General features: G+C 31.2%; 1 protein-coding gene across 1 annotated transcript in view; it reads left to right on the top strand.

Moving 5' to 3' along the window:
* The first annotated feature begins 772 nt into the window (after positions 1–772).
* LOC119634980 (sodium-coupled monocarboxylate transporter 1) overlaps positions 773–25,912 on the top strand; it is a 75,205-nt gene continuing 50,065 nt past the window's right edge. Inside the window, exon 1 of the mRNA XM_038029460.1 lies at positions 773–921. The gene's annotated coding sequence lies outside the window, so the exon portion shown is untranslated. The remainder of the gene's footprint in view (positions 922–25,912) is intronic.

The following is a 25,912-nucleotide window of genomic DNA, read 5'->3' as shown; positions in this document are numbered from 1 at the left end:
TTTAGGTTTAATAAGCATTTACTTTTCGTCGAGCGAAAAAACTCAATATTAATGAGAATCACTCTAAGTCGCCTGTGAATCGTTTTTTTAACCTATTTGCTTAGCAAAAAGCTCGCCGACTTTCATCTTAATGGATTCTTTCATAAGCAGCAGTTAATAAGTCTACGGATTATATTTCAGTCCTTAGCTCGATTCTTGTTTCTTAATTTTAAAGTTCTTTCGTTTTTTTTTTTTTTTTTTTTGCTACATGGCCTCTTTTTGTCGTTGTTTGAGTATATATTTCCTCTCTCATAAACATAAAAAAAAAAAAGAAAAGAGAAATTATCAAATTCGCAATTCACCTGCCGCGTGACGAGGCAATGGCATTGATTCATTCGCAACATCGCAGAGGAGACAGGTGCTGTTGCTTTGTTAACAGTTATTGCTAGCAACATTTGGTAATTCCTGTTATTACAGCCGGTTGTCATACGGATGCATGAACGTAAGGATTGGATAGACATAATTAATCCTTCCATTCGTATAGACTATTATAATATTCTAATTATTGATAAAAGCCCATCAAAAATTCTTTGAAGATTAGTGAAAAATTATATAACAAACAAGGCATCACACTAACGAGTATATCACTTTCTATTTCATTCTTTAATTCAGTTCTTTGATTGGTCTCCTTATAAAAATTGACATTAAAAAGATGCATTGATCTGATAGAAAAATTATTTAATATCAATTTTAAGTACAAAAAAAAAAAAAAAAAAAATTGCATTAAATTGCGTTGAAAGAAAAAAAAAAAAAAAGAAACAACCAAACAATTTGCGGTCAATTAATTAAGCAAAAAAATATTCAATTTTCTGAAGGAGAAATCGTTATAGTTGAATAAATATTTAGCACTTTTTTTTTTTTTAAATTGATTACAGAACTCAGGTAAGTGTTAAACGGTTGTTTTACGTACAGATCATAAATTTCATTCATTAAAGCTCACCTGAAGTGTATATAATTTTATACTTCCAAATTTTTTATTTTTTTTCATTTTTATTTTTTTTTATTTTATATTATTTATTGAAATATTGCTATTTAAATGCACGCGAATGAAACTTTTCCTAAATATATTTTCAAAATCAAGGTAAATGTTGAATGAAATAAATTTGACGAGTATATGTTTTACGGACACATCAATTGAATTTTATAATAACTCATGTAAATATTATGGTAAGCACTTGAGATATTTACAAGTTCTAGGCATTGTTGTTTTTTAATGTTGTTTGACAAATTACCTTCAACGGTACCACTTTACAATTGAATTAAAAAGCGTCAAAATAAATTATTATATATATTGACGAATAATATTGACGGAAGGACGGAGCTATATATACATATATATATATATATGAAAAAGTACAAGTGTTTGAAATGAATTGAATCAGCAACGATTTTTGCCGATTAGAAACGAGTAAACCTGGCTTTACGATGACGAATCTCTGGAATGAATATTCCTTTGCGATATTCTCTTCCGCGATTCTTAGACTGTAGAATTAGGTATAGTTTATTAAATACGGGCGCAACAGTTGGTTGAACAGATTTCATTTAACATTGACCTTTTAGCCGAGTCGATACATAGCTTTAGATCAACTTCTTTCATATCGATTGTAGATTATACTCTTTTTTTTATTGATAGCAAAGCAGGTTTAGTTGATTCCTAGTTTCACATAAATATCTATTGCGAATAAATTGGGAATTTTACTACTTATCCTGGGCAACGGTTTCTATAAAATGAAAATATTTCAGTAGAATTTCATTATATGGCACATCAGGGGGCGAGCAAATGCACCGATCCATAGACAGACAAACGATACTAAAGATATTCAGAATCCAACGTTAATCAAGAAGACACAATCGTTCCACGACTTCTCTAAAGCTCTAAAGTTCTCCATATTACCTATGGAAGAGTAAATTCTTCTATCTTGTGATCTTTCTATGACTTGAGAAAACATAACAATTTTACACTTAACTCTTGCATTCCTATATATTTTTTTTTTTTTCTTATCTTTCATTGACTCTTTAATTAATTTGCAAAAAAAAAAAAGGCATGAGAGGTGCTTTTAAAAAAAAAAAGGTCATATTGGAATATGAAAAATGTGTGGTGACTAGTTTTTCTTTACATTAAACATAAACGTAATTAACAAATTAATTTGCTCAGGTGGTGAAAGCAATGCGTTACCGCCCCACGGTCAATGTTGAAACGAAAATAATTAGTGTTGTTGCGGTAAAGGTATGTTCGATTTAAGCGGCCGTCCATCTTTTATTGGACTCAAGGAAAAATGCAAAATTTCTAAAAGACCCTAATACGGACCCTAAACATATTCTACGATCAATTTTATAGACTAACTGGGGAAGTGGATGTAAATTCCTCACAATCCACAAATAGACGCATGTAATGACTCGAAAATTATTAGACACTAAAGCGTGCGTAAGAATAACATATCGCACATCTATATATTATATATATAAATATAATCAATAATCCGCCTGAATGGCCGAGTAAGCAAGAGTCTCGATTAGCAACTAAGTAGTCGTGAATTCGAATCTCAAGAAGTCTTAGATGCTAGTGCTTTAAGACTTTAGTCTTAGTATTTATTCTCTGGCTAAATTTATAATAATAATAATAATAAAACTATAATCAATAAGATGTTTATCTCGAATATTTATTAAAAGTTTTCAGAACTTTAAGTTAAAAGTTGGTCGCTCGTCTTTAATGACAATCTGAACGATATTCCTGAAGTAGCCTTTAAATGTAAGAGTGCTTTCAAGTCGATTTAATACGACAAAAGTTACAAAGGCTAACACTTCCTCAACGGTGAAAGGAGCATTGCTTGAGCATTTTCTTGTCAAAATGTTTACGCAAAGAATGAGAAGAATTTTATGTTCGCCTTTCTTTCCGCCTTTTTCCTGATTATATTACAAAATTTTCTTAGATTGTGTATATTCGATTTTAATATCATTGTGCAGAGAAATCACATTTGCTGCGTTTGTTTTTCATTGAGCAGAGTCACAAAAATTAACTTAACATAAACTTGTACATTTTACTTCCAATTTAATGCTTTTTTTTTTTTTGGTTGTTTTTTCTAACACTACAACTGAGCATATCATAAATAAAAGGTTTTATTATGACTTAAAGGTTATATACTAATCTCATGTTTGGATAGCTTAGAAAGTTTTTTCATTTAAATGTTTTTAACAGTTTATGATCGCAAATGAATAAATATATTGAAAAGTTTATTAAGTTTGAAAATTCTTAAATTTCAAATTAATTTTCATTAATTTATGACGTTAAAGTGTCTATAATTTTTTTTTTTTTTTTTTTTTTTTTAGAGCCCTTTTGTTAACGATAACGAGGCATTTCGAAATATTTTCAAAGAAATTTATTGCATTCAAACATGCTACTGCCCTATTTACTTTGCTTTCGCAAAAATTATCGTCATCTCTGTCAACATCATTATATTCGTGTTATATATAATTACTTTCAGTAAGAATTTTATTTCTTATTTCATATTAATTCAAACTACTTCCCCAGCATTCTTATCACGATGGCAGAAAAGTGGTTTTGAATATTTTTTTTTTTTTGTTTTAAAAATAACTTTTTAACTTTCTATATCATACATGTACACCACAATACATAAATGTATACATACATACATACATACATATATACATACGGTTTTATTGTATATATATAGAATTTTTGTAACAAATCTTCTTTTGTTGTTCTTTATAATAATTTACTCATGATCGTATACAACACACATACATATACTCAAATATACACATACATATATATATAAGTGTGTTCAAAGCATAAAGTCTTAACATATGCGTTTTATTTTAGCCATCAGTTTTTATCTTACGGCCAAAACTCGTTCCATTCCCCACAGTAGTACATCTAAATAGCACAAAAATGTTGGACGTACCGTTTGTAACATTGTTATATAGATATCAGCGACTTCCAAGGCAATACATATTTTCGTTTAGATTATGTTCTAAAGTCTGTCTGCCATCTTGTCCGACTCTGTCTACTATTATCAAAATCCCCATTGCAACAGTGAGACTTAACTAACTTAACTTTAAAGAATTAAAACACAATACACGGAAGACTACTGATATAATTACATATCTACCCGTTCATAGAGTTATTTATTATAATTGTGTCTATCTTATGTTAAGCTACCCATAGGGTGTGGTGGTCTTTACTTGTATAGAAGCTTAAGCGAACCTTTTTGTCGCCATATGTATGATATCGATATGTTAGACTACGAAAATGGTTTGTTATATTAATGTCATATTTGTACTTGAACAACATGCAGCCATATATGTTATGTATGGTGATAAGCTTTCATTACGAAAAACCACAAAAATTAACTAAAAGAGAATCGATATGAAAAAATTCGTTTTAAACCATATTTCTTGGTTTTTATACCCTACACAACTTGTGGTACAGGGTATATTAAGTTTATGTGGCCGTATGTAACGCCCAAGAAGGGTTAAGATAAAATTAACTTTTAAATATACCAATCGATTCAGGAAATAAATTTAAGTCTGTCTATTTTGTCTGTCTACCGAATGTCACCCCATGTAAATTTGTGTTCAATCTCTAGGTCGAATGAATGTTATTATTATAGTGTAATTAAAAATCAACGGTGTAGGGTATTTAAAAATTTGGCCTTTTCCGACTATATTGTTCTTGTTTTTTATTTGTATCACTTGCTTCTGTTGCAAGTTTTATGTTTATTACTGCCATTGTCGCTGCTATGCTGTTGTTATAAAAATAGCTTACGCTTATTCGCATGTGTTCCATATACATATGTCTTCAGTCGTTTCTTACTGCGTCCTTGAAAATTTGTGTGTGTGCATTTAGTGAAACGCATGGACTATGACGTTCGCATTGTATATATCATATATATATAATGTGAAATGTTTATGCACCGTATTGCGACGGTTTCTTCTTCATTACCTTTCTTTATTTTAGGAACAAATAAAAAAATGCATACTGCGTCTACCTGTTGTATTTGATTGCGATAATAAGGTTAGCGGTGAAGTTATGCTGTCAACGGTTAGCAATTTTTTCCATATTAAACGAACAATTAAAGCAATTCAAAGTTGCTGGGGAGAGAGAGCAAATCTATTATATTTAACTTAAAGCAGAGATGCTACGCGAATTGAAGAATCGTAATATGCTTCCGATGGCACTTCTACTATACTCAAGCGAATAAATTTCGCACAACCATTGAATTAGGATCGCTTTTCATTATCTTCAAGCTATAAGACCTGATACCACATTGGCAATGGAACAATAATTTTATTAACCAACGTAATCATTTAACGGTGTAGGAGCAGATTTGCTTACATTCACATCTGCGAAAAGTTAGCCTAAACCTAAATAAATTTTAAGAAAAGAATTTTAAACGCAGTAAAGTTCAGCGATGAGACTTGGAAAAATTCACAATTTGTAGTTTGAATAAATGCGAGACAATTTTCATTCCACTCTAATATACCGACACATACGTATTATAGGTAGAAGCCATTTAGAAAAGTGCGCGTGTAATTGTTTGATCAGCTGCTGGTAACAAAGTGCAACAATCTAAAAACAAGTAAGAACATTACAGTCGGGCAAGGCGGGCGAGTAAATATCCTACACTCGTAGTAAAATTATTCTTTTGTTTTGATAATAACGCATCAAAAACTCATCATTACTTTTATGCACTTTCGCGTATACTTTTCATGAAAGCCCGCATATAGGAGGATGTCCAAAACACCATATGACGTGATCCAAACATAATTAATTTCCCAAAAAATTCGATTATTTTTCAATTTTCGTCATACGAAATTAGAAATCCACCAGTTTGAACCTGATCACATATTGACAATTGGACAAACAATTAGTTTTCGCAAAAGCAGTTATATAAGGGAAGGTTCGCCGCAGCAAAACTGAAATTTTTCATACTAATAAAACTGACGCAATGCTCTTACATGGCGAGTTTTGGAGTAAGCTTTTTTGTAAATTGTAAATTTTTTTCCATATGACCTTCAAATTGTGGCTGGACCGATCCGATAAATTTTCAACATGGTCAACACACGCCAGTGTACCAAATTTTATCAAAAATTGCGATCTGTGGGTTGAACACAATATTACATGGGCAGACAACAGCCGGACGGAGGGACAGGCAGATGTAGATTTATATAAAAAATGATTCTGAATTGATCAGTGTAATAAAAAGTGGGTCTATCTTAAGGCCTTCTGGGTGTTACATAAGTTCGCGCTTGCGTAGTATAACCTCCATCGCAATTGGCAGAAACGCGTAAAAACTGGAAAATATGTAGAAATTTTGAATTAAACGGAGGTTTTTACCAAGAATTCTTATTCGAATGCATGCCGTCATCCCAGTGTGTGTTATTTCAAATTTAACATTGTAAAACTTTCGCAAGTTTTTTTTAAATTGAGTTTACTTAACATTTAACCCTCTCCTCTCGTGACACGAAATCCCTTCGCTGCATGGTATGTACCTTCAATTTTTGTAATCATGACTATTTCAACGGCACGATTGTGACGAACATAAACCCCCCTTTGAGATTGCTTCTATTACGTATTTCTAGTCAATGAAATTTTTTTCCCTCTCAACATATCAAATAAATATTAAATTTTAAACAGATGTTGTATTTCTTTTCATACATCAGGCAAAATTAAAATATATTTTATTAATCATAATAACAAAACTAAATATTTGCTTCTAATTAGCGAATTAAAAAATAAAAATTTTTAATGGAATTACAGAACTCTCACATTAACGGTAATAATAATAAATAATTTCATGAAATTTTGTGTGATCATAACTAATGCAATTTTTGTAAGTAAATATTTTGAACTTTCCATTAGCGCGCGCACACACACAAACAAACGCACAAAAAAAAAATTTTTATTTTTTTTTTTGACATTTTAAAATCGATTAAATTCTACATCGAAAAAAAAAATAATAATAAAAATAAAAAAACATTTCATTTACAATGCAAAAGGGGGCTTTTTCTCTCATTAGTAATGGAATATATATATTTATGAATTATTTATATAAAAATGTAAAAAAAAAAAGAAAAATATTATAATATTATGATTTTATAACGCAATCCATTAAATCAAAAGGAAAGAAAAAAGTAATCGCAATAACAATACTCATAATATGAATTACCCGCGTGTGCGTGCATCCATCTATGCTAAAAATAGTTTGCCAATTTATATGTGTCAGACAAAGTTCTCGTTAAGGCGTGACTATGATGATAGCATTAAACTGGGAAAGAAAAAACAAAAAAAAAAAAAAAAAAAACACAAACGAACATTATAACCGCGTCCTCATAAAAATAGTGAATATTTTTATACTAAAAGCAGCGCACACACACACACACACACAATAAAGTGGAAACTAGATTATATATGAAGACGCGAATAAATGCACGCACATGCAGATAAATAGAAAAATACATACATAAGCATACAGGCACGCACGCCACACGCGCATAAACGCACACGCATATGCACACACAGGCAAACCTAGTTTTGCCATTAAACTAAACCGAGTCACGTGATGCAGTTGCGCGTGCAATCAGACAAATCTGGAGAGAGAATATAAAAAGGTGCATAAAACATTACACGCGCATCATGCAAGAGTCAGATTTCAGACATGCAACAGGTAACGAACGTAAAACGTGGAACTGCAATAAATTGATTTAATTTAATAAACACCATACCATTCTACACGCACCGTTCACCATATGTTAAGATAACAACAATGTACTCAAAGTATGATTACATTTCGTTCCGCGACTTATTCAAGTAACCTAAATATGAAATCATTTCTTCGAAATCCGATGTATCATCTTAAGATTTTTCCCCATTCCCTTGTCAACTCTCATAAATTATCACTAAATATTCAAGAATAACACAAAAAAAAGGACTAGAGATGGATATGAAAACTTAGGTGATCTAAAAAAGTTGAAGTACTAAAGTACTTTGATTGCACACGAGAGAGACAACACGGGAAGTGTAAAAAGCAATTGATGATTAAAACTCATTAAGTCAATTACATGGTACGGGCATTCGCAAAATTGGAAATGAAACAAACATTTCCTGTAAATTTACATATTAAAGGCGTTCATCTTGAAACTATGTTTTTCAAGCTTGGCCAGCCTCAGACACGCTTCACTGTTAATTGCAGCTTAAATATATTATTATTATAATTATAATTATTAGACTAATGAAATAAATTTTAAAATAAAAAGCAAAAAAATATTGAGCGCAAGCAACACCGGCTATCGGCATTGTTTAATAAAAGAACATTAAATATTAAGCTTAATAGTTTTAATAAAGTAAATATGTTGTTCAGTATGTCCATAGGATTAGTTGCCGCAAATGCATTACTTCTAGCAAAGGTAAACTTAACGCAATCACAGAGCATGAGCTTTTTAGTCAGAATTTATCGAAAATTGCAGATTGGGGAGGAAGACTTCCATAAGATCCATTCTCGAAAATGTTTTGATCTTGATTTTCTCAATATTTATTGGATATAATGGTGGAATTAATTGAGGGTTAATAGAAGAGCAGTAAGAAGAGTAGTAGTAACTTTTTTTCCAATGTATCTTTGAAGATCCAGTTTTTAAATGAGATCATCCTTAATTACAGACAGCAGAAGCAGCATACTTCGCTGCTCGACCAGCTTGCTCATTTCCCAATAAATCGATATGACTTGGTACCCAAAACATTTTAATTTTATCGCCCCATGTTGTAATGATATTCGTTAATTTGTTGATGGTGCTCCATGTTGAGGTCGAAGGATTCCAAATAGCTTTTAATACAGGCAAACTCTTAGTAACAATAACGGTTTTAAGTTTAATTCTGGCTTGGATTGTGAGAGTCCAAGTATTTTCCTGAAATATGTGAGTAAGAAGAAAGATCTAACCGAGACCGAAAGATTTAGATCCATCTGTATATAAAAGATTCCAACCGTTACTCGCCAATATTTGGGTTTTTTCAGCAATGAGATTCCTGAAGACGTAATTTGGAGTATTTTCTTTCTTGTACAAAGGCAACGAAATGCCAAAATGGTAGTCTTTCAAAACTCATGGGATATTGAGACCAAAATGGGAATGTTCAACTCCTTTTACGACATACACGCAATAGTCAACTGCAGAAGGTAGCTTTCTAATTTTCTTGGCAATAGTAATCTTTTTCACATCTTCACCGAGTACAGATTTGTTTGATTGAAGAAACTTAGGGACAATTTTAGCTTTTAAGTCATAAAGACAATTTTTTAAAGCTGAAAGACAAGTTTCAGTTACGATTTTTTTGATAGGCATCGTCTGAAAAGTAAGGCAACTTGCTCTAACCGCTTGATGATAGGCCTGTTGTTGACTTTAGATGAGCAAATATTCCCATAAATTATCAAACCATAGTCAATGTTGTTTAGAATAAGCATTTTGGTAGGATAAGTAATAGTGTTAATGTGCGTATGGTTTTTCCACAGCTTGAATATTAAATTCCGTCGAGCACTTTCTTCGATATAACGAAAATGGTCGATTTCTTTACCTATTTCATAGACAACTTTCCAATCTTTTTACCTTTTAAACAAAAAAACTTTAGTTCATTTTCTTTAATTTTTGCAACTTCAGTTTTTTCAATGCTCACTACCTTATTTTCAGCAAATATTTGATTCATTTTTCCATACTATATATAGAAATGTAATTTTATGACGGTTTGAATAAATCAAAGTGAAGAATTTTTATATACCTTGATGCTTGTATTTTGTATGTGAATAAATTTTTTCAGTTTTAGAAAAATGGCCACATTTTTAAAGGACATTACGTGATATTGTGCAATCCTTTAAATAAAATATAAGCAATAAGTAATAAACACAACAAAGAGTAAAAAAGTTTTAATGTTTTATGTTAGCTTTTGTAAAAGGTTTACTTATGTGTATGAAAATTTTATGCGTTGTATTGCTAAGGTATATTAAGTTTGTGTGCAACATCCAGAAAGACGTGAAATAGACCCACATTTTATTACCTCAATCAATTCAGAATGACATTTTGAATTAATTTCTGCTTTTTTGTCCGTCCATCCGTCTTGTATTCTTGTTACAGGTCGTAATTGACCTTGAAAAATTTTGATCAAATTTGGCATACCGGCATGTTTTCGCCCAAGGACGAATGCTATTGAAAATGTTTCGAATCGGGCCATCCACTTCTCAACCACTTCCCATATAACAATTTGTTATGAAAAGTCATTACATGAAATGGTGTAGGGTATTTAATGTTTTCGCTTGTTTCTAGATGACTTTCTGAAAAAAACATTTGTATATGAAATTTGTCAGTTACAATTTTTTAATTATTTCATCAAGTTTGTGAGATGATCAAACCGGTTTTAAAACTTTACCTGATACGGTTAATTAAAATTATATTTTATGCCCAACTTCCGCTCTTTGTTTGTTACAACTTTTTAACGTTTTTTTTAAGCATTTCAAGAACGGATCAGAGGCAAACTGCGGACAAACACACAGATGAATGAGCAAATAAAATTAATTTGTAAAGTTTCGTCTTTGGAACTGTTTTATTAAATCGAATTTCGTCTATTTGCGTATATACTGTGTCTTCAAAACAAAAAGAACGTCTTAATTAATAGTATATACGTCATTTGTATTCTGGCAAAATTAACTTTCTTTTCATCTTCACTATTTGCTTTTAAAAAGAACATCAGTTTTGTGGTGGCCCACAAAACTGTGGTAGCTTTAAACCACAAAACACTTTAAATAAATTGCCGCGTAGTTGGCTAGAAGAAAATCGTATAGATAAACTTCAACGTTGGAAAGTTAGTTATTCGTATTCGTAAATGGAACTTACTTACCAACGAACATAGATGATAACAAACAAAAAACAAAAATAATAATAATAATAGGAAAGGATGTCGGTCGAAATTGCCTTTAAGCGAATTTCGTTTATTAAACACATAGCATTGCTTATCTTTGACTTGGACAGAAACAAGTTGAAATGTTATGTCGTGGAATATGCGTTTTAAGGAAAACGACGAACATTTTTTCTTTGTTTCTATGCAAATATTTAAAGCTCTTTTGCAGTTCTATACAAATAATTCCTGCGCCTTAACATCGTACCAACTAATGCGTGTATATCTTCCGATTTAAGTAGTACGTTTTGAACCCGTTCCACTTTTATAGGGGTTTCAAGTGATATATACTTTTTGGCCTTGGACTTATCACCATTTCGGTTTTGCCCTGCTCCGTTCACTGCTCCTATTCAACTGATTTAAGTGGAGTGATGATAATAAGTAAAAGTCACATTAAATTTGTCATTCCAGATAGGAAGAAGAAGCAGAAGAAAATCTTTCAGTACACTTAGTAATCAGATGTCACAATTTACTTTGTGATCGAAAATATATAGAAAGTCCCACAGCCACTGGTATAAAAAAATTTGGGTTTAGCGCTATGGTGAGTAAAAAATTAGAAAGAGCTTAGAACAATTGCTCCATACATTCTAGCAAGCCAAGAGATGTTCCAAAGATATGCATAGAAAAAATATTATTGAACTCTGATTCCAATGCACTCACCCTAACATTACAAATAAATTTTTGGCAACTTTTTAAAAATTTAAGAATCACTTACCATCTCTAATACAATTTTGGCTTTTAAAGAGATTGCTTTATGAAAAAATGTGGATTCTTCCTTACAGCACCATATATATATTAAAATCATATCCTGAAATCATGCAAGCAAAATATACTGAAATCATGGTCGCCGGTTCCTGCATTCCTGAACATATCTTCAATGCTCTCAAACCCTTTTTTTTGATACCCAAGCCCCTAGAATGAATTTGTACTCATTTTGTTAAAACGCTTGCAGACCTCAGGGAATTTATAAAACGCATGAAGACATGTTTGTCCGTCCGTCTGTCTGCATTGATTACCTAGTGGACGCAAAAAAGCAGATTTCGACTTGAAATTCCGCAAATACATTGGAAACTGCACGCAGCTTGATATTAAAAACCTGCCAAATTGATTGAAGGACACGCTCACAGTACAATGTAAACTGAGAGCACCTATGCTTTCAAATTGCATGTTAGGCACAAAATATTCCCCCACAGTCGAATATTATTTTTTTTATTTTTTAAGATGAGCGAGAATATGTTTGCCCTAAACAATCGCAGTTTGGCTTCAGCTGATAAAATTCTGACGCTATTGATTACACAACCAAATCCCAAAAAAGACAAAAAAATTGAATGTCGGCAATTTATTCATTCGTTACCAATGAAAGTTTTTTTTCACATTCTTTGGTCCGATTCGACAAAGTATTTAATAAAATGCAAAAAAAGAAGAGCAAACCTATCAGTTGTTTAAGCCAAAATCGTTTTCTTTTTGAAAAAAAAAAAGAGTCGTTGAAGAAAAAAGCAAAAAAGGAATAAAACAAGTACATAAAGAATTCGAATGATCCAAGCACGATATTAACAAAAAATCAAAGCTAAAAAAAAACTCTGCCTCGATTCGTAATCTTTTTGAGGCCCTTTAAGCTCTTTTCGCGATGACTTACGAGCGAAGAATTTTAAAATTTACAAAAAAAAAAAAACAAAAGAAAAGTTCAAAGTGCTTTTGCTTTAATCACTACATGGCAATGCCTTTGTACACGCCAACACACACATACCAACTCGCAAATTGTTACTATTTGCAAATATAAAGCATGATTAACATAACAAATTTTCATTAATAGATTATTTAAATGCATATCATTATAATTGTCTGGATGTATGTGCTTTCGCGCACATTCAGACGATGGAAAAAAGCAAACAATTCAGTCATACGTATTAAGCCATAAATTTCAAAAGCCGCACGAAACTATAATATAAACATTACTGTTTACACACATAACCACATAATTTAAGCACACGCGACTTAAAAACGTGTTGGTTTATTTTTAATATATCAACGAAATCTAAAATAAAGCAACAACAACAAATATAATAATGATAATAATGATAATAATAATAACAACAATAGCAACAACAATAATAATATAATGTAAAGAAACAAACGTATGATGTAAAACCTCAGAGAGAAACATTAAATGCGCAAATGATAAGCGAAAAAGTAACTTTAATATTAATGATAATATATATATAGCATATATTATACATAAGTAACATAGCATATTACATGTAGATATATATATGAATGATGTATGAAATGTTTGAAATTCAAAAAATTGGAAAATAATAAGGATGAGGCGGTGAGGGAATTAAAGATTGTATGTGCGTTTGTGCGCATTGAAGGTAAACAACACAATGGTATTTATTTATTTTTATGCTTAATGAAATTGCGATTTAAGTGTGAGTTTAATGAGCTATTACTGCTGCTGCTGCTGCTTGTGCTTGTGCTGCTGCTATTGTTGTTGTTGTTGCTGTTGCTGTTGTATACATTGCTCATCAGCCCCAAAGGAATAATTAATCATTTTTGCCTGCTTGTTCGCGTTTGTTTTTTTTTTTTTTTTTTGTCTGTCTATCTGTTGTTGGTGGAAACCCCAGAAAACAAACTGAATAAATAATGATTATAAAATATTATATGCAGTCAATAACTGAAAAACGCTTCCCATTTTTCCCCATAACTAACTAAACACAATTGAAAAGTATATTCATTTTATTATTGCATTCGTTTCACAATATGAACACATCGAGCATAAGAAAGGTATCAGACATTAAAGACATTTGCAAGCGCCAGAGCGGCTCACTTTGGAATGGAATGTACAAAACATGGAACGAACAATTTACTTGTGTGATATGAAATAAGAAAATTATATTCCGCTCTATTCTTGTCTTCTATTATATCTACAATCTATCATCTTGAACATATATATATATATATATATATATATATATGGATTTAGAAATTTCTTATCATGGGATCTGTCGCAATAGTGAGTTATTAGCAAAAGATCTTTTTCCTTTTGAAAGGGGAGTTCACAATTTATGTAGTTACGCTGCAACTTTAATCTTTTAACCTCCTCTTGCCTCTTTTCCAATGGTAATCTCCTATGGGCTCAAACTTCCAATGTTTTTACCCAATTTCTCTTATCTTAATCTTAATCTTTGTGATCGAGACTTTTCGCAGGTGGACAGACGGACATGCTTAGATCAAATAAGATTTGGATATTAATAAAGAATAGATACATTCCTTACGCAGTCTTTGAAGCTTCCTTCTAGGTGTTGCAAACTCTCTAAGAAAATGAATGTACTGTCATGCCTCGGTAGTGGACATGAAATAAATAAAATATTTTAATGCATCGTTTCGTATAGATAGCAATTTTTCTTCCTGTTTATCTATCTATCAAGAATTTCGTATAAGAATTGCTATAAGAACAACAACAATTTAACTGCTAAAGCATCATAAATTCGAATTTTAATGTCGATTAGGCATACATTTGATTCGACAAACGTCGGCAAGAAGTACAACTCGGAACGATTGTGAATAATATATATATTCCTGATTAGGATTTATAGCGCTAGAATCAAGCTAGAAATATTGAGCTGCATACCTAGCAATACCTAGCAGGGTTCCATGTATAGAACTAAAGATTTGGTTTTTTTTTTACGTTACACGCTCGACGGAAGGACGCGAGTATACTCATTTGAAACAGCCAGAAAGAAATTTCAATTACCAAAGAAAGTAAGTAAATACACTCTGGACTAACATCAAGTTGTAAATCGATTGACGTATATTCATCTGTCCGTCTATCCGCCTATGTTATATCTGTGATAAACATTGCTCTCGCGGCAAGAATGAAGACATCGGTATTAAATTTTCCGGAAACGTTAAAAGTCATTGCATGCAGATTGATATTGAAAATGAGCCGAATTGTTTGAAAGACATCGCTGATGTAAATTAGGAACATCCTTACTTTCTGGGCTTTCTTCTGATTGTGCTTAAACTACAGCAGATCTATATCGGCTTAAATTTTTGAAAAATACCTTTATTTTTATCTCTCCTTCTATTTTTATTAAAATTTAACGGTTTTCTGTTTCTGCATTAAATGCGGGACGCTTATGACTCATATATAAAATTTCCAACTTCCAACTGGAAATGTCGTTGTTACCTGGGAAGTATGGAACACGGAATCCCTATTTCGAGACTACAATCAATTTCGAGTTAATGCTTATTAACCGAATTGCATCTCATTTGAATGAAATATCTTTTTACTAAACGAATTTGAAACAGTTTGCCTACACTACCTACTTAAGCGTGATATTTGTTCTTTCTATAGTCTTTCTAGTCTATATAAAACAAGGATCGATAACTGAAATGATTAACGAGACGAGAATAATGACAGTGAAAATATGTTGGTCCGAATTGTCTGCTTACGGATTAGATAATAACTCAAATATCAAACAACGAGATGGTTTTTTTTTTTACACTTTTTTAATATGCTTAACACACACACTAACAGGCGGTATAAATTTCAATGATATCGAAAAATTGAAAATCAATTTATTTTCAAATTAGTTGTGACATCCAATTAAAAATGTTTTGCAAGGATAGCCATAATATTATATGTATATGAATATGTATATGTATATATATATATATATGAATGCTATAACATGCACGATGGATATAAATTGAATTTTTCTACTAATTATCATTAATGTATTAAAATCAAATGATAAAATAAATTATATAGTAAAAGTTTATAATATATATATATTACAAAATTATAAAGTTAAATGAAAAATAAATGGCATTTACCTCGCTCGCTTTGCATCGTAATCAAAACGAATGTGTTATGACGATATGTTGACTAAAAACATATTTCGGTGCAAAGGCATTTATTTATTGAAAGCTTAAGAAAATGATTACGAGTGTCAATGAATTCTCTTAAACTATTTAATATTTTTCTTCCATTTTGAAAATTTTAAGTTTAATTTTCGTCTTAAGTGTGATTCCTATTTGCATTGTTTTGTTAAAAACGACCCGTTTATGTCAATTTTTTGATAATTAATTACATTAATTCCCATCACAATGTTTTAATTATATTTTTTCTGTTGATGTTTTTTTTTTCTTTTTTTATGAAAAAAGCTTAAAGACATAGAAATACCAAAAAAAAAAAAAAAAAAAAAAAAAAAATGGGCAGTTTTAATTAAAGGCGAGGAAGGTTTTTAAATTAAACAAAATATTAAAAAAAAAAAAAAAAAAAAAAAAATTTTTTTAAATTTATTTTAATTGCTTTTTTTTATTTTTTTTTTTTTATTTAATTTTCAATATTAATTTATGCAAAAATCCAATTGTGTTATTTAAAAGCTTCCATAGTTTATTTACATATTAATCCATGAACTCGTTCATTTACATAAAAAAGTTTATTAAACTCTAATGAAAAGCTGATTAAAAATTCATATAAATGTTTTCAAATGATGTCACGATTTCTTCATTTTAACTGCATTATATACATCAAATAATTTAAGATTGATCTAAAGTGTCAGACTATGAAAGTTTCGTATTTTGTCAGATGTGTCAAATGAATGCCGAAAGGTTTATTTGCGTTGAGTTGTTTTTTCGTTGTATGCCTGCTGTGAAATTTATTTGGAAGGTGAGAAAATTTATAATTAGGTACGCGATTGTATTTGTATATTTATCTTCGAAAAAAAGTTAAATATTTTTTACAGAACGTAATCAAAGTAAATCTGAAAAACAATAGTCTGCGACTAAGTAGAACGTTAGCAGGTGTAGAGCACACCATTCCCGATGGAAAGGGGACACAAAAGCATAAAGGTTGCAAAAGAACAGTGTTGCATTTTTACTTCATGCAATCCAAATCATTACTTGTAAAAACGTGCGTTAATTTGATACCAAACCATTCAGATTGCATAAGACTCTTCTGATTATTAAATGTTGCTCACTTTTTCACTTGAAAAAAGAATGTATTGCGGATAATTGATACATTGATATATTAATGAATGAATAATTTCGATCATTTTCAACAATATTTTTGGCAACATGGCGATATCATGTCGAAAGAACTTATATCGGTTTGGCAGCAATCCAACTACCGATCCATTTTCGCACTTCGTCAAATTTGCGGACCCGCATACCAGCCAAGCCATACTGCACCGATTTGAACCAGTGATGATCAGGAGTCGCCATGGCTTTTATATGTCGCTTTAATAGCTTTTTCAGACGGGCAGCTTGGCGTCCCCTTAAATTGGTTGTAAAAGTGTAAATAGCAAGAAATGAGAGCAAGAAATGAAATAAGAATTCATTTTTATGATCATGTTAAAGGGGTGGAACAAATCGTTGTAGCGAAAAAGGAGGACCGCCTACAAAATTGGGGAGAAACATACCAATTTATTATCGCATCACTGGGATGATAACAAAATTTTGTTGCGAATGTTTTAAATAATATTGAAGGACGTGGGACAGTTAAAAAGCTTTTCCCTCTCCCGATAAGGTCATGGTAATCTTAGCAAAGCAAGATCCTGTCAAGACGTCCAGAGCAATTACCGATGAAATTGGGAATGTTATATCATCCCAAGATGAATCTACTACTAGGAAGAATAGCACGGAAACATCTCTGCTTGCAACTAATTTGGACAAAAGGAAAGGCTGTACTTTAGTCCATAAAAACTGATATAGATGAAAAGGGGAAAAAATTAAGAAATTCACCTTGGAGCGACGAGCCAAAAATAAGTTTATTTGCGAATAATGCGTAAAGAAATATACTTCGATCAAAAAGCAAAAAATTCCACATCAGAAGAAGAGCGAAAGAAATTTTATGATACGAAGGGAGTCGGTCTAATTTATCCCAGAAAGAACCCACTGCTACGGCAATTTCAGCTGAATAATGATGCAAAACATTCATTTAATTTAGTGAAAAGATTTAATCTAGGACCGTTGCTTATATATCACTGAATGGCTAAGTCCCTTACCCGACCTCAATCCTATTGAGAACGTATTCTGTAGCAATAAAAAAGAATAGTGTAACTGGTATAATCTCCTAGTAAAGATCTGCGATAACGAATTTCACCTATGCCTGTAAAAGTCGAAGCGATCTTCAAAACCAATTGTGGTTATAACGACTATTGACAGTACAAATATTTGCATTATTTTTAAAGGTCATTTTACTATCCAGCCGGAAACATGCGATATTTTTGAACTGTATCTCTTTTACGTGTTTGTTGACATTCAACATAACTTTAAAATCATTTTTAATACGGAAATGCTCCCATTTTAGAAATGAAAATGGAAAAGGATACCCATGAATCTTCAGGAATATTTCTTTTGTCAAAAGTCGATTAATCGAAAGCAAAGTCTAATACGTAATTAAATTTTCATAGAACAATTTTGTAAACAAAGATATTGCCTTTTCAATAGATTATTTTGCAATCAACTGAACAAGTAAAGATTTAAAATTTGTTTCAAAGATATTTATAGCCAAAAAAAATAAAAAAAAAAAAAAGAGAAAAGAGTCATCCTCGGGCAAGCACAGAAGTGCTCATTAAATAATCATTTTGTAACGATGTAATCGCAATTGTAATCAATAAAAAGTGAATTTCAATGCAAACAGATTAAATTTATCAAACCGAAAAATGGCAAATAATTGTTTATTTATATATATAGGAGATAGATTGATCAATAATTTCCGGGACTTAATTCGATTTATCAAAATAGCTTACCTACGACGTTAGAATCTTTTTCCCCTAACTTTTTGATACCATTGGGAAAACTCAAAATGGACTGCAATTTCCACAATGACTTCATCAATTCTTCTTCTTCTGTTCAATAAATCAATAACCGAAATTTTTTCAAATTTCCAAGTAGATAATTGTTCCTGCAAAGCTCTACGATAACCGAAACAGAAATTCAAATTTGTACTTGTGCCAATTTCCCACTGTAAGCGTCGTCTTGCGACACTCTGCATTTCTTCCATTGTGAGTTAAGTTAATCCCTAGAATACTAGCTATCTCTTTCGAGTTCATTTTTCGATTATTGAGAATAATTTTTTTTCTATATCAACATTTGCTGATGTGACCAGCACCACTTTTGGCCTTCCACTCCATTCAGCAAAAGTAATTACCGACAAGTTAATTTTTTCAAAGGAGTAGATTTGCCATAACTTTTTCCAAGTCTTTGCTGAATCAAAAACACTATCTAACTAATACACAAAATTCGTACTATCCATTGTCGCAAAAAAAAAAGGAAGAAAAATGGGTGAAAAAAGCTTGAGTCCCTGAAACCCCTGCAACTCGTAAACAAACAATCGAAATGATAGGAAATTTTACCAACCATAGCCAGAAAATTTGAAACTATGTACAAATGGTATGGATATATCAGTCCCGAAAATTACTGGTCGATAATTTTTACACATATATATACATATACAGATGGGCAGATCGTGTATGTAAGTTAAATGCAGTGCAGTACTACATTTAGTCCTTACGTACATGCAAATCTTCTGAAAATTGAGGTTAAATAAAACCATAAAAACATGTAGACATGCACACTGAATTCAGCCTGTTGGCAAGCAGCCCATTGTATAACTGTGAACAAAAAGAGAAAGAGCGAGAAAGAGAGATAGTCAAAGTATAGCGAACAAAAGGTAAAATATATATATATATATATATATACATATATTGGCGTATTGTAATTTTTCAATATTGTCAAAAAAAGCAAAAAAAACAAAAAAAAAAGTACTGACAGAAATATCGCTTATCGATAAAACCGTCAATTTACTAAAAGAAAGAAAGAAAAAAAAAATGCTTATATAAATATATATTTAACATATAATGAGACTGAAAGATGAAAGGCGCAACAAACAAAAACAAAACATTAAATATATAATGAATGATTTAATTTTCATTCTTTTGCAAATCAATTCTCGAAAATAACATCACTGATTGACTAACGAACGCATTTTAATCAAATCATTAAAATGAAATTTATCACCTACTTTTCGTAAATTTGTCAGATTCCTTTAACAAGCAAGGTAAAGGTTGGTTGATATTTTCAATTCATTCGTTAATTCTTTTGTTTATATTAACTACGCCACATTTTTATTCATTTTAAATAAATTTATTTGTTTATCTCAAATTTTTTTTTTCTTTTTTATTTGCTTTATCCCGAAAAACGGAATGGCAATAGCAGTTTGGCCATATCGTTGGTAACTTGAATGGAAATATGCTTTAAAAGTCTCATAGTGCGGGATTAAATTCCAAGTTGCTTTAAGACAACTTCTTAAGGTGTGGCCTTTCGCGTTGACGATGGCATATATGAAGAAAGATAACTGAAACTTTCTTTTAGTTATATCCAAAATCGGGCACCTTCACCCATAATATCCCAACAAAAACTAAACAAATAACAAAAATATAGTAAAGTACACGAATCTTGAAATATTGCTGTCAATAGCTTACACTTTATAGCAGGTGTAAATCTTAATTTTATTAGATGTATTTTCAATCAACTGAATTCCGAGAATTAATAGAAAAACTCTAGCTATTTATACTTATATGCGTGCTATACGCTTACGATGATGGATGATGTTCAAGATTCGTCTTAAAGCGAATGTGACTTTCTTTTATTTTTATTTTTTTTTTATTTTATTTATTTTCTTCTTTTGATTTCTTTAACAAACATCTGGCCAAGTTGTGTGCCTTGAATTTAAATGAGTTTTCGATGAAAGAATCAAAATTTCCTCGAAGTGAATTATTTATTTCAATAAAGTTTTGCATGAAACATGATTAGGAAATGAATTTTGATACAAACATAAGAAATCTTTCTGAGAAATTCATTTGATATTTGAAACTTGTTTAGAAAATTATGCTCCTTAAACAATCGTCAGACTCCCAGCATACATATAAATGAAGTGACTGCGAATAACAATCACAATGTTTCTATTCTCGCCTTTAAAGTTGTTGGTTTTGGTTCGCAGACTCATTCGAAATTAAATTTAAAATTAACTTTTATTACATTCGCTACCAAAAAATTATTGGTATACCAAGCTTGTCATGTTATTAAATTCCTTTAGAGCGTCTTAAAGAAGGCATAATTTTGATCAATGGAAACTACGTTCGTCTGTCTCTCTCTCTCGCTCTCTCTCTCTGTCGGTCTCTCTCTGTCGGTCTCTCTCTCTCTCTGTCTCTCTCTCTATATACATGTATATATATATCTTTCTCTCTCTCTCTCTCTCTCTCTCTCTCTCTCTCTCTTTCTCTTTCTCTCTCTTTCTCTCACTCGTTATCCCTCTTCCTCCCTCCGTCCCTCTCACTCGGTCCCTCGGTCACTCACCCTGTCTCTGTTATTCTCTCTGTCTCTCACTTTCTGTGTGTCTCTCTCTCGGTGAGTCCACGTTTTTACTTGTCTCTCTCCCATTCAATATCTCTAGCTCTCTGGTTGTCCCCCTCCCTCTCTCACAATATCTATATATTATACATATATCTATAGAGATAAAAATAGATAGATACACAAACGAATTTTGTACTGGTTGTTCAGGTGATAGCGGGTTGTTAGAGCACTAATGGCTGCAAAAATTCGGTATAGGAAATAAACAATAGATCAAACGACTCGGCTACATCACCGAGTACAAATTTTAATTTATAAAATTACTTACTACGGAGTACACAAAAGAAGTGAATCAGATCTGAAAACTGTAGCAAAGTCTGTCTATCCGTCCATTTGCCAAAATCATGATATTTTAAACTATCGTCTTTCATTTATCGTATCATTCACTAGAGGTTAAATTTGAAGACTAGCAACCTCAATTATCCGGACACTGATCATCTTTGCTTGTTTTGCCAAATTATCGTTTTGGACTTTTAAGTCGTTCTAACTCAAAGAAATTTGTGCAAAGCAATAAAGCAATCGCAAGGCGATCGTAAAATGATCAATTTTGTTTGATATACAATAATTTATTGGTCAGAAATCTCGAGAGATTAAAAGAAAAGCAATAGACGACTTTATATAATTTATTCTATCTTCGCTGGCAACTGACATTTCGAATAAATTGAATTCGATTCGAATCATTTGACAAGTACTTTCTGTTGCTATATGGAACGAGTAGATTGTATGAATAATGACGAATTCAATTTTGTATATCATAGTAAATTGATGACTTAAATTCCATATGCTTTGCTTTTAAAGCATACTTTCCTTGAGCTTCCCTTTCTATAAACTGAACGCTTTTGCCGGCTGTGTACCATTTTATGGCATCTTATTGAAACCACATGTCATCATCAGTAATTTTAATATATGTACATAATAAAATTAATGCAAGCAAAGAATATATATATATATATATATAAATTTTAAGAACTTCCTTCACTTCTCTGTTGCATGTTATGAACTTAAAAAAAAGCAAAACTAGAAGATTATATTTTTCTATATATGCTTTGGCTTAACCGTAATACCATTCTTTGCCATATATTTCTCATTTTTAAGTTTCTTAACACACACACACACACAAGAAATATGAAAATTTTTAAAGCAAACTGATAGACTAACTAACAAGTCGTGGATTTTGTAAGCTAAATCACTATACATGCATAAATATGTTTATATGTTTAAATTAAATTTTCCGACATACATGGCCATATGTGTATATATATATATATACATATATATATATATATATATATATATATATGCGCTAATATATTGGCTAAAATCCAAAGTATAACAAGCATTACAGTGGAAAGTAATTGAAATCATTTTTGCAAACTGTGTAAGCCAAGGAAAAACATAAATTTACAAGGATAACGGGAAACTTTTAAAAACTAAAGGAATTAAGTTTGCCTTACATATATACATATAATATACATACATACATACATACATACATAGATACATACATGCACATGAATACGCACAAAGGCGGAAAGTAGTTTGCGCACCGAGAGGTATTGAATTTTGTGTTCAAGGATACATCTCTGTTAAGGACGAACTATTAAGCGAAAATAAAATTCAAATAATTTTTTAAAATAATGATGCAAATAATTTGTATTTGTACTCTAAAACGAATCTTAGATACCCAACAGTAATAAATACTAACGCGATTATTCATTAATTATGAGCGTCTTTTGAGTCTAAAATATAATCGAATCCAAATTTCTGATTAAAAAGATTTGACTTAAAATGCCGTCATTTGAACTGCCTTTCATTGAACCCAAATAATGAATTTTCCAAATATTTGCCAATCAAATAGTGAACTAATCAAGAATAAATGAAACGAAACATATCTTCTTCGCTTTGTTCATTAAAATCTTTGCTAAAGTCATCCTCGTGAAGAATATGTAAGTGACGTATGTCTAATGCACATTTTTATGAAAAGGATAACTTTTTCGATTAAACATAAAATAAATATACAAAAATTTACTTTAAGCATAATAAGTATATTTAGTTGAAATCTATCAGTAAAGCTTAGCTTTAATTATGAATATTTATGATCGATCAGAATAATTTCAATCTATAAGCGAACAATTGCGTATACGCTTCTCAGGATGATCGAAAACAACTAAGAGTATTATAGTCAGACAAAGCCGACCTTGAAATACCTTACACCACATTGTCTAACGCAGTTCTTATTTTTGTATGAATTTGGTATTAAGGGTCAAGTTTCATCACCACGTATTAAAACTTCGACTTTTCTCCTACTCTACAAAGGATCAATTTTCGTTAAAATCGTTATTAGGATAGAATCCAAAAAATAGGCCGAAATGATTCAAATTTCGTACGGTTAAATTTTTTAAGTTAAATTACTACTAGAATATTTTTTCATCATGAAGTATTAAAAATTATTCCTCCTCGTCGTAAGACTTCAGTTTTCGTTATATGAGAGGGAGTTCAAAAATTGGCCCATGCGATGCAAAGTTTTCATAAGAATTTAGTATGCCGAAATACTACTACTTAGCCACTTTTGCCGAGACGATTTCAAAATTGCAATTTTTTTTCTTTATAAAGAGTTTTCACAATAGTACGTTATATGAGGAGTGGTCGAAAAAGCGGACCGATCCGAACCATTTTTAATAAGGTTCGCCCTAGGGTCAAAACACGTCACTGTACCACACTACATCAACATATATCTAAAATTGCGACCAGTAGCTCGAACACAACAATTTACATATGCAGACGTCAAATAGATGGACGGCCAGACAGGCGTAGATCAATTCTGATTGTGATTCTAAGTCGATCGGTTAAAAAAAAAGCCCTTTTGCGTGTTACACACAAGCTGACTACAAGTTGTGCAGGCCACCAATATTCAGATTGGCGTATACGCTTCTCAGGACGCTCTTATAATCAAAAAATATCTTATGAGAAGTATATTACGATCTTAGAGATCTTAGAGTGCTAGTGAAGACGCAAACTAATCAATTGTTTTCGATTTTACGACATTGATCGTCTTCGCTATTGATTTGTAATATGTTGTAAGCATATACCCACACCCACCTGCATACTAAATCGTCTAAGAGCTCTTGAGTGATGACAAGATACGACTTAACCCTATCGATATTCACATCGAAATATCATTTACAGTACAGAAAATAAAATTCGGGTTCAATATTAACCTTCTTTAACAAGCAGGGACTAAGGAACTTTTTTAAGCTAAGCAGTGTAGTCTGTTTCAGTCCACTGTCGTAAATAGCGACATTTTTGAATTCGAATAAAGAATTCCAAAGAGCTTTTCAATAGTTCTTCTAAAGTGTCATCGGGAATTGGCTTAATCTGAACGATCTAAGGGATGAAAACCGATAAAGGGTAAGATGTAATAATTTCCGTAATTGCGCCTAAAACACTGCTGCTGTTCTTCAACTAGATTTAATATACAATTTCGTCTTCCTCATCTAAAAAGTAAGTTTCGTTTTCGTTGCATAAAAAGTTTCGTAAATGCCCTTGTAATGATTATTTATTAGCATTATACTATCGATAAATTTAAATATCTATCGGTCTCTATCTATAATATTTCTATTTGATATTTTCAACTTGCTTATACAGTTTATTATAAATTGTAGGTATAACTTTTTCACTTCCTTACATTTCACATTCTCATTTTATTTACTTTTTTCAGATCATACGTGCTTGCATTGTTATAAAAAAAAAAAAAAAGAAAGAAGCATTTTGTTCATTATATACGAATCTATTGCATGCTTTTAATTATGACAACAAATGTGTGCAAAAATTATTCTAACAAAAAGTTCAAGATTTATCTCGCACAAAACAACAAAATGACTCTGCAAATAATAATAATAATAAAAAGAAAAAATGAAAATAAATAATATAAAAAATATTTATATATTTTATAACAATTAAGTCGAATTTCAAACACTCATCCTGTCTAGACTTGAAGTTGCCATTTTTTCTTTTTTTTTCATTACAAATTTGCAACACTTTACGTGTACTCAGTATAGCTGCGCTGAAACCTTGATTTCAGTTTAAAGTCTAAGAAGCTCATTCTGCAACTGACTATGAAGGCTTAAGTGTAGGATGATGAAAGCCGAACGCCTTGGTTCTCAATATAAGCGAAAGCAGTCAGAGTACCCAGAGTTGTCAAGAAGTCAGTCGAATAGCCAATCGTCATTTAAAACTGACCCTGCCCCTTGAGTTCATCTACAGTAAACTTCATAAAAGTTAGCATGAAGTCATTTTACAAACCTTGCGTTAAGAGAATGAAAAGAAGAAGAAAAAAATAAGAGAAGAAAAGTTTTTGCTCTCTTTCAAAGAATCCAAAATAAGCATAAGAGGCCCCAAGGAATATTCTCCTTCTTCTAAATAGCGTAAAGTTGGATTCTTCCACTCTATTGCAAAAGCTATAATGTAAAGCTGCTAAGAGTAGGTACGTAGGTAAGTGCC

Source organism: Glossina fuscipes, unplaced genomic scaffold, assembly GCF_014805625.2.
Source record: "Glossina fuscipes isolate IAEA_lab_2018 unplaced genomic scaffold, Yale_Gfus_2 3, whole genome shotgun sequence".
In the NCBI taxonomy this organism is placed as follows: domain Eukaryota; kingdom Metazoa; phylum Arthropoda; class Insecta; order Diptera; family Glossinidae; genus Glossina; species Glossina fuscipes.
The sequence above is the reverse complement of the archived record's forward strand: the minus strand, read 5'-3'. Positions and strand labels throughout refer to the sequence as shown.